Raw genomic sequence first — 13,769 nt, 5'->3', positions numbered from 1 at the left:
CAATTTATTTCTTTGTTTTGATATTTCCATAGGCAGTGTGACGCCTGTCAACAAGTAAAATGAAGGCAGAGATGAACAGAAGAGTGATGCCAAAGATTTTCTAAGTCGCTCTCTGACCTTAAAAAATAACCTTAAAACCCAACTTATTATTCTGTATGCAATCAAAGCAGACATATTACTAGTGCACTTTTGTTTTCTTGATGCAGGAAGACAGTTTGTATAAGAATGACACTCCTAACACAGACAAGAGCACTAACGTGAAACCTATCAACAGACCTGAAAGGGATACTCCACTTTTTTTGGAAATAGGCTAATTTTACAACTCCCCCAGAGTTAAACAGTTGAGTTTTACCGTTTTCGAATCCATTCAGTCGATCTCCGGGTCTGGCGGTACCACTTTTAGCATAGCTTAGCATAGATCATTGAATCGGACATGACCATTAGCATCTCTCTCAAAAAAATGACCAAAGAGTTTCGATATTTTTCCTATTTAAAACTTGACTCTTCTGTAGTTACATCGTGTCCTAAGACCAACGGAAAATGTAAAGTTGCGATTTTCTAGACTGATATGGCTAGGAACTATACTCTCATTCCTGCGTAATAATCAAGAAACTTTGCTGCCATACCATGAGTGCAGCAGGCGTAATGATATGACGCAGCGCCTGAAAATAGTCCCCAGCTCAGTAACTTCCAACATGACCGGGACTAAGTTTGTCTAACCTATTAGACCTATTTTCGGGCACTGCGTCATATCATTACGAGAGGTGCTAATGGTCCTGTCCGATTCAATGATCTATGCTAAGTAGGGTTGCCAACTGTCCCGAATTAGCCGGGACGTCCCGTATTTTGGGTCTAATTTATTTGTCCCGTACGGGACCTCCCTTGTCCCGATTAAATAGACTGCTATACGCTGATCTAACAATTGACTGATACAACAGCAACACACTTGAGAATGATCAAGACACCGCATCATCCAATCACAGCCCACACTCACGCGCATCAGACCATACCAATAACAAACTCTAAATCGATAATTAATTATTCTTTTGGGACAAATTATTGTTTGATTTGCGAACAGAATCCTCTGCTATCTGGTCGCTCCCGGTTCAATCAGGAGATTCCAGACTCGCGCTAACGGCAAATCCCTTTCACTGTCCGGCCGGGTTTAGATTTCGGCAAATCAGTTTTGGTGAATTCAAACAACGTGATTATTGTTCATGGGTCCAACATCCAGCCACGCAAGAAAACATGACATCTTCCTGAGGGAAAAGTATGCTATTACTCTCTTTAATTTCTTTGAAATGTAGTGTATAATGTTACAAAAGCTTTCTATTTCAGATAAATGCTATTATTTTGAACTATGGTTTTTGTGTAATGTGACTCTTTTGTGTGACCTTAAAATTCGTTTTAGTATTAAATTGTACATAAATAGGTTAAGCAAAACAAATATGTTTATATCTGAGAAAATTTTTAACACATACAAACCTGAAATTACATATACTGTGTGATACAGTACAAATATTTTGAGTGTCCCTTATTTTCCTGTAAAGAACCACGATTGTCCCGCATTTTTCTTTTCTGAAGTTGGCAACCCTAATGCTAAGCTATGCTAAAAATGGTACTGCCAGAACCGGAGATCGGCTGAATGGATTCGAAAACGGTAAAACTCAACTCTTTAACTCTGGGGGGAGTTGTAAAATGAGCCTATTTCCAAAAAAAGAGGAGTATCCCTTGAAGTCCCAAAGAGCCAAGCACATACAGTCTATGGGAATGTACAGCTCAACATGGGCCAGTTACTATGAAAATCTCTGATCCTAGTATTAAAGGGGTCATGAATATTAAAGGGTGTATTTTTAATGTTTAATGAAGTCCACTCGTAATGTTATCAAGATTTTACCACAAAACATCCTAATGTAGAAGTATACTCTATTTTTCTATCCTGTTTTTGACCTTCTCTTTGAAACATTCAGTTTTTATAGACATGTTATATTCAAGACTTGGAAGTAAATGGCCACTGCTATAATTGGGTAACAGTTTTGCATATTAAAATATTTTTTTCAACATCCCCGCTAAATGTGTAAATACTACAAATATTTAGTTAAAAATAAAGTTAATCTACGCTTACTTAATTTTAGGATCACAAGGATGGCAATGCAAAGACGTCTTGTAAATCCTCAGAGGTGTCTCTATGGTTTTGTTGCAGGAGTAATCCTGTGTTAACATCTCTCGTATTTACTACTACATGACATGTGTGAATCAGTGGGCGGGGCTAAAGAGGCAATGATGTAGAAGCAGGAGTTCATTTTCTCAGAGGCGGTCTTTCATCGCACTATTACATCATAATGTCACACATTCCAAAATGAGTTGTTTTCAGAGCTTGGTTTCAATAAAAATGTACAGGATGTTTTTAATGACCCCTTATATGTCAAAAGATCAATGAGAATTAGATTTATCAATTCATGACCCCTTTAAGCAAGGATATTAAACAACCAGTGAAAACCTTATATGTATAAGATCAAAAGTGACAACTATCTGTAACTTCCTCATATGACCACAAGGGGTGCCAGGCTGGATTTTGTTTATCTCCTTTTATATTAATTTTGCTAGCTTTTTGTTCAGCTATAGTTTGTATAATCATATTTTGCATGGCTATTCTAAAATATTTTTTCTTGTATCTTGGACAATGTCACTACTCCTAGACATCAGTTCAACCTCTATCAATATGCAAACATTGCCAATATGCCACTGAAATTGTAAGGATGTATTTCCACTGAGACTGAATTTGAGAATTCTTACCTGTAATAAAACAGTAAAGCTTGCTAATCTGAATCTAATCCATCTGGCTCATTCTTATCTCTTCTTCCCGAGCTGAGCCTCGTCTCCCCACTCTCTCTCTCTTTTCCCTCAGGTCTTAGCAATAAAGCAACTTCTTCTTGTGTGGTCAATTGCAGGTAAAACCAGGTGTGACCCTTTGAGGCACAAGAGTAGGCCCAACAAATCTAAAAATATTTGTGTTGTAAGTAAATATTTACAACTCTTTCGTTCTGGTCTTGGTATTTAAATGTGACATATTATGCCCCTTTTCACAAGATGTAAATTAAATGTATGGTGTCCCCAGAATGTGTCTGAAATTTCAGCTCAAAATACCCCCCAGATCATAGCTTGTCAAAGTTGCCCCTTTTTGGGTGTGAGCAAAAACGCTCTGTTTCATGTGTCCCTTTAAATGCAAATGAGCTGCTGCTCCCCGCCTCCGTTCAGAAGAGGGCCGATCCTTTACATGAGCTTCGGATACAATAACAAAACATGCAAATCTCAGAAATCACCAGTGGCGGATTGCAGCCTTACAGAGAGACTCAAGAAGAGGTTGCAACTTTTAGACCCTAAAACTTTTAGACCCTAAATAGTGTTCAGTGCTTGTCTGTGCAGCAACGACAGAACAGTTTGCACGCTTTGCTGGAACTTTTGCCATTGCGTTAGAACTGGTTACACTGTTGTCGCTTGCGTAAACCAAATGGCGGCGCCGTGGGTGTAAACGTGCAGATTAAGGGTCAGTAATATTATAATAAGATCCTCTTTCTACGTCAGAAGGGGAGTGAAATCTGATCGGCTTATTTTTTGACATGCTTGCAGAGAAAGGCTTACCAAAACAAAGTTACTGGGTTGTCACTTTTCACATTTTCTGGGTTGGTAGATGCACCGGGGACCCGATTATAGCACGGAAAAAGATTTTTTCATGATATGTCACCTTTAAAGGGGTGGTATAATGGCCCTTTTTACAAGATGTAAAATAAGTCTCTGATGTCCGCAGAGTAGAGGTCTGCTACCCTGGGTGCGGGTTAATGTTTAGCACACACATATATACAATACATACATACATACATATACATATACATATACATATACATATACATATACACACACACATATATATATATATATATATATATATATATACATACACATAAATGAATAAGTGACATGACGTGCATATAAGTGCATTATTTCCTTTTAACTTAATTTTATAAATTCATGACATAACGTTAAACCCTATTTAGTTTTAATTTACTTTTAGTACATTTAAATATGATATATTATTTTCTGTTTGGTTATCTTAAACCCCTAAAATGTTAGATTGTGGAATTGCCCACACAAATGAACAGACTAAGAAACAATTTAAAATGGTGTCTTAAGAATAAAAAATGAAAAACTATTTATACTATGGCATCATTTTAGGTTTAAAATTGTATTGCATAAGGATGATCCAGTCGCTCAAAGAAAGCAGTATGTATAGTTCATTTTCCCCACTGACATGGAGAGGAGAAATTATGCTTAAGAACAGAGGTGGAAAGTCCAGGGGTCAGAAAGTAAAAGTCCTGCCATATGTTTATTCCACCCATGAACTCACACAGCAAAAACTCCAGTGTTAAATTAACTCTCCTGGGAGTTGATTTGGCTCCAGACTCAAGAGTGTTAAAGTTAGTGAGATAATTTAGTGATTAATTGAGTGATGATTGATCATTATTGAAGACACCTGATGTTACTAAAAGCAGAATCACTGAAGGAGAAAATCTTTATTTTTTTTAAGTTGCCATTATGGTGATCAGTGTTGGCTTTAGTTGGGCTCTTGACCCTTTAACTAATAATGTTAGATTTTGTTTGGCTGCTGTAACTGAGTTATAACTCTCAGATGAACAAAGAGAAAAGCTGATCAGGTGGTGTTGGTTATGTTTTGACAATCATAATTTGACCTGAATCACAAAACTCATTTAGAGAGTTAGGTTTACCTTGTTGATTACAGCAGCCTCTGATTCCCTATACTATTTTCAGCATTTTCAATATAATAAAAAACATTTTCTTAAAAGTTGTTTTGATCAAAAGTCTTTAAAGAAGTATTTTATTTGAAAACAAAGACATCAAGAATCAGCCTGTGATTCTCAACAATGGTGACAATAATAAAGCATGTTGCAGTGCATTCTGGGTGCCACCAATCAAAACTCATTCATGGCTCCCATCATGCATTGCGGTATGAATAAATGATGATCTGAATTGTCTATTTCCTTTTCCTCATTGAAAATTCTTTTTGTCACCATTGTTGAGAATCATACATTGAATCTTGATGTCTGTGTGTGCCTGAAATAATTATATATATATACATATACATATACATATATTAAAACAACTTTTAAGAAATCATTTGGATTATATTGAAAAATCTGGAACTTATTCTGTAGATTCACTGTGATGCTGTAATTACCAATATACATTTAAAGGCACAATATGTACGATTTTTGCATTAAAATATCCCAAAATATCAAGGCCAGTGTTATATATTTTGTTAAGTTGATTACTTACAATATCCCAAATGTTTCCAACTATTTTTAAATCGTGAGAAAATTGCGATATTAACCAAGGAAACGGGACGTGTGAGCAGGGGTGAGCTGGGAGTCGCCAGTCAATGGCGTCATATCCGCGTTACCCTCGGTTTCCGCTCGTACTGCGTGGAGTCCTGGACAAATGCGGAAGTTGTAGTTGTAGCGTCTATCAAGCAACAAACGTTAGCTTGTTTCGTGCGGTCATTATGGAACACAATTATTCTTTACTGATTGCTGCTGGTTCTGTCGACAAAGCATGCTTAATTTTATATTTTCCAAATGTAGCATTCGGTAATAGTTATGTTTATGTAAGTAAAGTATTATTGCTTTAGGTTTGTGTTTAGTTTATTGACATTGTTTATCACGTCTGGTGTTTATGGCCATGTAAATAAATATAGCATGTGTTATACATAAAGATTAATCAGTATTTTGCAAATGATGTGGGTAGCCTATGTTCGAATGTACTTTTACAACAATTGTTTAGAACACGTAAAACTGCGCAGCGTTATCACAACAATGAATTCGACAAATACAGTAACATCTATGATAACCAATTTAGTATTAAACCTTACTTTTCTTGCAGTTAATTCATTTTAATGAAATAAAAGTGTGATTTTTCTTCAGTGATTCTGCTTGTTAACATCAGGTGTCTTCAATAATGGTCAATCATCACTCAATTAATCACTTAATTGTCTCATTAACTTAAACACTCTTGAGTTAATTGAACACTCTTGAGTCTGAACACTTTAACACTCTTGAGTCTGGAGCAGAGGTGGAAAGTCCAGGTTCAGAAAGTAATAGTCCTCCTCAGTATTTTGTTCCAATCACCTGGATTTGCTAATTCAGCAGGAGAGAGAACTAATTAGTGAAATCAGCTGCACAGCAAAAACTCCAGTGTTAAATGAACTCTCCAGGGAGTTTACATGGCTCCAGACTCAAGAGTGTTAAAGTATTAAAATATGAGTGTTAAATTAACACTCAAGAGTGCTAAAGTTAATGTGCTAATTAAGTGATTGATTGAGTGATGATTGAGCATTATTGAAGACACCTGATGTTAAAGGGATAGTTCACTTTGAAATTAATTTTTGGTATGTTTTAGCTTACCTCAAGGTCTTTTTTTCCGCAGTAGTTTCAATTTTGATATTTTTAGGTCAAACCGTTCTTGTCTGTCAGTCATATAATGCAGGTCGATGGTCACTGTCTCAAAGAGCATGCACAGAGTCCAAATTAAAACAATTCCACATCGTCCAAATTAAACAATTCCCCATCGTAAGTACACATTGATGGCCTAAGACACGAAACGAGCGGTTTGTGTGAGAAAACGAACAGTATTTATATCGTTTTTACCTCTTATACACAGCCATGTCCAAGTGATCTGATCTGACGTGTACGCAGACTGGTGCATAGATATTCAGAAGTAAAATGCAGTAGTAGCATAATTATAAATACAAAACTATAATAAAAACCCTGACAAGGAGTTTTTTCCCCTGCAGAATACATACCTCTAGTTTTACTCTTGATACTAAAAACTTGTTATTAAAAGTACTTTTTTCAGAAATTACTCTTTTTGAAAGTCTAATTATTATTCTAATAAATTCTAATAAAAGTCTACATTTTTTTCTTATTTTATGTACTGTAAATGTTTGTTGATTTTGATATGTTTAACGTATGTTGTTAATAGTTGGAAAAAGTACTTTAATGTAGCCAATGGAACAAATGATTTTCATTTACCAATTTTATTTGAAAAAAAAAAGGTATACAAGAGTTTGTTTCATGTAGAAATTATGACTGTCAAAAAAATAAACAATGTGCAGAACAATTCATTCTCTTTTATTTACACATTTAAAGTTGCATAAAAATAATGTACAGATTTTTTCTTTCCTTTTAAAAAATAAAAGTGAAAAAAGTTAAACAAGAATATGTAGAAAAAATATATATTTTTCAATCATTCTCTCAAGAAGAGAAAACAGCCTGTCCATCCTCTCCCTACTCTCATGTGCTCTCCTCGCCTCTGCCTTGGTGCTGGTGCTGCTGGCTCCTCCTCACCGTGGGCACCCACTGCTGAACTCGGCCCTGAGGACAAAGCAGGGCCAAGTTTCAGCAGTGGGTTTCCCACTCACACCCTCACCTGTCCCAGGACACTTGCAATCCTAAGGGCAGAGCAAATGAACCATGGCTTGTTAACAACAACAGCACAATACATTTCAGCAAAGACGTGTGTATTAACTTTCTTACTTTGTATTTTTTTTTCTCCTGAATTGCTCTAAAAAAGCTTAACACAGGGGTGCAATCTTAAGTGCATTGTTAACACTGCAAAATATGACACATCAAGACATGCATACAAAATACTTAAGAAATCATATTTCTATATACTCAAATTTGGTTAAAACCACATAGCTTTCATGACAGCACTACAAAAACACATACAAGTGAAACCCCATTCCCTTATCAACTGCTTTTCTTATTGTTGTGGGCTTACTTCTTTAGCATATTTCTTTTAGCCTAATACACAAGTGAGATAGACTAGTGCAAATATTACAAATAGGTCGTTAAACTAATATTAGCACAAGTTTTGCCTCAAACTACCTGACAAATGAAGCCACGCAATGGTGACGGAGGAGTTAAGATGAAGTTTATAATAAACTCTGGTTTTGCTAGCCATTTAAATAAATGAAAACATAATACTTACATTTAAATGTGAATTTGCTGTGTCCACCACCGATCTCTAGTCTCGACCGCCTTTAAAAATAAATAAATGCTGTCGTCAACGGCGCGCAATGACTTATGGGGTAGAATAGGGTAGGATAGGCCGCTAAGTGTCCATTTATGTATCCTTCCTTTCACGAGGAAACGAAGGACGCATTTGGCGTCGCTTTTGAATCAGGGTAGCCTTCGTCGCGTCGCGATGACGCAACCGGCCTTCAAATATGGCCTTCGGAGGATGCAGAACTGAATTGGGACAGCCTTCATCACGCCGCGGTGACGCAATTGGCCTTCAAATGCGACCTTCCAAGGATGCAGCCTTTGAATTGGGACGTCCTTCGTCACGCCGCTGTGACGCAATCGGCCTTCAAATACGGCCTTCGGAGGATGCAGCCTTCACATTGGGACACAGCTAATGACTCTAGGCGCAGCGTGCGTCGAACACGTGTTCCACAACAACAACAACACAAGGCTGCCCACAGATGTGCCTGCCTAATAATCGGCTTGATATACTGGATATTGGCCGATGCCGATTATTTTTAAAAAATCAAAAAAATCGGCCGATTAATCGGTCGACCCCTACTTCAAACACCTTAAGATGCACATATGTAGGTCCGAGAAATCCACATTTTCAAAAAATATTCAATAACTTCACTGCAATTCACTGTAGAGCTTAGATCGGGCCCCAAAAAATCAAGCCCGACCCTACCCAAGCCCGTGCACGTTGTGTCCGAGCCCGGCCCGGCCCTACAAAAAAACTGTAATTATGAGCCTGAGCCCAATTTAAACCCGACCATTTTTTAATACGTGGGCCGTTATAACCCGGGGCGGCGCCAGATAATTTTTTTAACGCAGGTGCTGAGGGGGTGCTAGATATATTATATATAAATACTATTAATAAATGAGCAAATATTGGCCACTTAATATTCAATTATTTGAATTATCACAATTAAAGTATTAATTGTATTAAATTGAACAAGCACAACATTCAGCATTCAATCAAATATTCTTAAAGATTTATTATTAATAATGTTATTTCAACATAATATCTCATTATTTCGACATAATATGTGTGTGTGCAACAAGCAAGGCATTTGTAAATCCGGTGACACGCGTGCATTGATTTGTATTAATAAACTAATGTTTTCTGTTAGTGTCGGCTGCAAAGATGAAGTTGACGATCGCCATCTCCGTAGTGAACGCGCCTATAGAGAGAAATGCACATCATGGATTACATCATCAGAGAGTTGCATATTACTAATCACATATTAGTAATATGTACCTTTAGGTACAAAAGTGTACCTTTTGAAAAGGTACCGCCACAGCGACAGCTTTTGTACCTTTTTTTCTGAGAGTGTACATATTCAAGGGCATCTAAAAAGGGGTGGTGTTTTGATCATAGTGGGCCAGTCTGGGCCAAAATGCCAGGGCCGAATTTGTGTCCCAGTCCAGCCCTGATAAACAATGTACACTCAAAATGTAATCATGATTAAATGAAACACAAACACTAAAGCAAGAAAGGTTCTTATTATAGTCTGTTTTAGATATGTTTTTAAAAATTTAACTCTGCATTATCTGATGCTGCTGTAAATCACAGACAAATCCTTGTCTCGGCTTGCAGGAGATCAAAAATGACAAATACATAATTAACTGTGAATGAGATCAACACAGAGCATAAAACATGCTGAAGCCGAAAATCATATTCATCATAATATTACATTTCTACATGTTTGCATGCTTGAAATTAAGCAGTTCTGTGTCTCCTGAACCTGAAGTGGCAGCATCAACATTTGCACACAGATGCCACTGTTACAAACCTCTTCTCAAACCACTCAGAGTAAATGAACATGATCCTAAAAATGACTTCTAAACTTTCTACTGTAAATTTGATCTGACCATCACATGATCAGAGGTTTTAAAGTAGTTACGTTCTGGATAATTCTTTTCAACATGGTATTTATAAGGGAAAAATATTATTGTATCACATAATTTTACTGATTTGACAGTCTGTACGGAGCCCTAAAGGGACCTTTGCAAATAAACATATACAGACTTTTGCATGCGCACGATAAACTATTGTGTGCGCACAAGAAGGTTTGCACATATTTGTTTGTTTGTTTGTCATGACAAACAGTAAAGATGTCAAATGGGTGTTCACTAAGGTCCTGTATTACCTACTCAATGTTCAATTACAAGCGACCCACCCAAAAACATATTCAAAAGTTAATATCAATATCTTCCATTTCACACCCCTACATTTTACAAACTCTTTATCAAATAACACATAAAACTCCCATACCTTGTTCTTGCTGGCAGCAGCTTTCTTCACTGGTACTCAGAGAGCAAGTGGCGAGTTTGAAGACTGAACCGACGTGTTAAGCTGAACTGGCAATGGTTATAATAACACTTCCTGTTTCTATGCAAATGAGTCTCAACTTAGAAGAGCAAAGAAAGTTCTTTCTGTACTTCTACTCATAGAGGCCAAAAGGAGAGGATAAAAGTTACACTGATAGAAATATGACCAGATTTTTTTAATATATATTAAGTCACTACATGCAAAATAGAAAGAAACATGACAGTGTTCAACTAATTAGTGACAATAAAGACGACATCACAGAAGAAACTGTCTCCATCCTTTTCCTTGTTGAAGTGTCATGAAGGTCTAAACTGAAGGATCTGATTTACATCAAGTTTTGAATACAAATCTTCTGTTGCAGTTTCAGCTTTTGTAATGTCACCAAATACACAAAATAAAGATCCTGCTCATTCAGGAATTAAATCATATTGGACAGGACATGATGATAAACATCAAAAACACTGAAATGATAATGATTGTGTGAAATGATAAACTTGGATAAGGCGTCCAAGAATCTACAATTTCTATTTGAATCAGTTCCGTATATCTGGACAGTAGAGGCTGTTAAGCAGAATAATGACCTTTTATGTCTCTCTATACACTACACAGCAAAATCCCCAGTGTTAAATCAACACTGCTCAGAGCAAATATGGTCCCACTCTACAGAGTGTTAAAATAACACTGAAGCAGAGTTAAAGTTAATGAGATAATTAAGTGATTAATTGAGTGATGATTGAACATTAGTGATGAACACCTGCAGTTAACAAGCAGAATCACTGAAGGAAAGAGAAACACAAGAACTACAACTGACTTTTAGGGCGTTTTTTCACTGGGTTCGTTTGCTGCGGTCCGAACCCGAGTGCGCTCGTTCCCGGCGCCCCCCGCAGCGTTGGTCTGGTTTCACACTCAATTAGTTGTATCGAACCCAGGTGCGTTTGCAGTGATCTTACGTCATCGCAAACGCACACGGAAAACGCATGGAGAATACAACTCGACTGAGCATAGCTGTAATTTGTCTGTTTTTTTGGTGCTATTATGCACAACATAGAGAGAGACAACTACGTTTATGTTCATTACATATGGTGTAATTCAGCACATATCCAGGGGACGCCGTGTTTCTGCTGCTCACAGAAGATTTTTTTTTATGTATGGTTTGTTTTATGTATGGTTTGTATGTATGGTTATTGTATGGTTTGTTCTTCCCAAATTTGAATGAGGCACCTCACCTCTTCAGTGTCCCACAACGTTCCCCTGCCACTCATGGTTGTCGTGTGTGAGGAAACAATGATATCGACAGTGATACGCATGCGCAGTATACTATACTCCCTGAACAAGCGCGCACCCGAGTCCGTGTTGCTTGCACATTAACGCGAAGGGCGCTTTCACACTGGCAGTTTAGTGCGGACCGGGGCACGGTTCGCATGAAAAATCGCTAATGTGAACGCTGTCATCGGACCCGGGTGCGCACTAGAGTACCGAACCCGAGACTACCTGGAGGAGGTGGTCTGAGCTCGGTTGCTCCCGAACCGTGGCGCGGTTCGCGTTAATGTGCAAGCAACACGGACTCGGGTGCGTGCTTGTTCAGGAAGTATAGTATCCCGCGCATGCGTATCACTGTCGCATCAGTGAAAAATCTTCTGCGAGCAGCAGAAACACGGCGTCCCCTGGATATGTGCTGAATTACACCATGTAATGAACATAAACGTAGTTGTCTCTCACTATGTTGTGCATAATAGCACCAAAAAAACAGACAAATTACAGCTATGCTCAGTCGAGTTGTATTCTCCATGCGTTTTCCGTGTGCGTTTGCGATGACGTAAGATCACTGCAAACGCACCTGGGTTCGATACAACTAATTGAGTGTGAAACCAGACCAACGCTGCGGGGGGCGCCGGGAACTAGCGCACTCGGGTTCGGACCGCAGCAAACGAACCCAGTGGAAAAACGCCCTAAGTCACAGCCTTAGATTGAATCAACTAAAGATAAAAAGAAGAGATTCAATCTGTGAAGATCTCAGCAGAGGATTAAACAACTCCACAAACAGCATTACCAGCTTCACTTATTACTAATCAGACTGACTTTATTATATATTAAATAACCACTTTCAGTCAATGACAAAATTTGTAAACTTTATGATGTTGAAAACTATAGGCCTATCACCTGACTGTCTTTGAGTCTGGCTTTCCATGCAACAAATTATGTGTTTAAGTAAACACTATTACAAAGACCATAAACTCTCCTAATAAGTCAAGAGTCAAATTGCACAACTAAAGGCAACACTGTTCACAATAATGGAGATTGTTTAATGGTGATTTTAAAACATCAACATCTAAACCTCTGTTAATTCTCAATAAGAACTCTAGACGTCTGACAGAAATAAAGTCAGTCTGGTTAGTAATAAGGGAAGCTGGCAATGCTGTTTGTGGAGTTGTTTAATCCTCCTCTGCTGAGATCTTCACAGATTTAATGTCTTCTTTTTATCTTTAGTTGATTAAGGGCGCTTTCACACTGGCAGTTTAGTGCGGACCGGGGCACGGTTCGCATGAAAAATCGCTAATGTGAACGCTGTCATCGGACCTGGGTGCGCACTAGAGTACCGAACCCGAGACTACCTGGAGGAGGTGGTCTGAGCTCGGTTGCTTCCGAACCGTGGTGCGGTTCGCGTTAATGTGCAAGCAACACGGACTCGGGTCCGCGCTTGTTCAGGAAGTATAGTATCCCGCGCATGCGTATCACTGTCGATATCATTGTTTCCTCACACGAGTTGTATTCTCCATGCGTTTTCCGTGTGCGTTTGCGATGACGTAAGATCACTGCAAACGCACCTGGGTTCGATACAACTAATTGAGTGTGAAACCAGACCAACGCTGCGGGGGGCGCCGGGAACTAGCGCACTCGGGTTCGGACCGCAGCAAACGAACCCAGTGGAAAAACGCCCTTAATCTAAGGCTGTGACTAAAAGTCAGTTGTAGTTCTTGTGTTTCTCTTTCATTCAGTGATTCTGCTTGTTAACTGTAGGTGTTCATCACTAATGCTCAATCATCACTCAATTAATCACTTAATTATCTCATTAACTTTAACACTGCTTTAGTGTTACTTTAACACTCTGTAGAGTGGGACCATATTTGCTCTGAGCAGTGTTGATTTAACACTGGGAATTTTGCTGTGTACAGTATAAAGCAGGAGTGTCAAACTCAGATCCTGAATTACCACAACCATGCAGAGTTTAGCTCTGACTTTAACCAAACACAGCTGAACAAGCTAATCAAGGTCTTCTAGAGCACTTAAAGCAGAGGCTGTGTCTGAATAAAAGACACACAAAAAAATAATGAATGTCT

General features: G+C 38.2%; 1 protein-coding gene and 1 long non-coding RNA gene across 4 annotated transcripts in view; one reads left to right on the top strand and one right to left on the bottom strand.

Annotated features, from left to right (window-relative positions):
- LOC309493664 (uncharacterized protein) overlaps window positions 1-13,769 on the top strand; it is a 174,188-nt gene that overhangs the window by 109,084 nt on the left and 51,335 nt on the right. The window lies entirely within an intron of this gene.
- Window positions 8,124-10,461, bottom strand: LOC309493976. The gene is made up of 3 exons (XR_014204154.1): window positions 10,375-10,461; window positions 9,416-9,529; window positions 8,124-9,280 (listed from the first exon to the last, which is right to left on the bottom strand). It is a non-coding gene; the product is annotated as an uncharacterized lncRNA (long non-coding RNA).

This window comes from Leuciscus leuciscus (assembly GCF_965113295.1).
Source record: "Leuciscus leuciscus genome assembly, chromosome: 3".
Lineage (NCBI taxonomy): Eukaryota > Metazoa > Chordata > Actinopteri > Cypriniformes > Leuciscidae > Leuciscus > Leuciscus leuciscus.
Note: the sequence above shows the minus strand (reverse complement) of the source record. Positions and strands in the feature narration are given on the sequence as shown.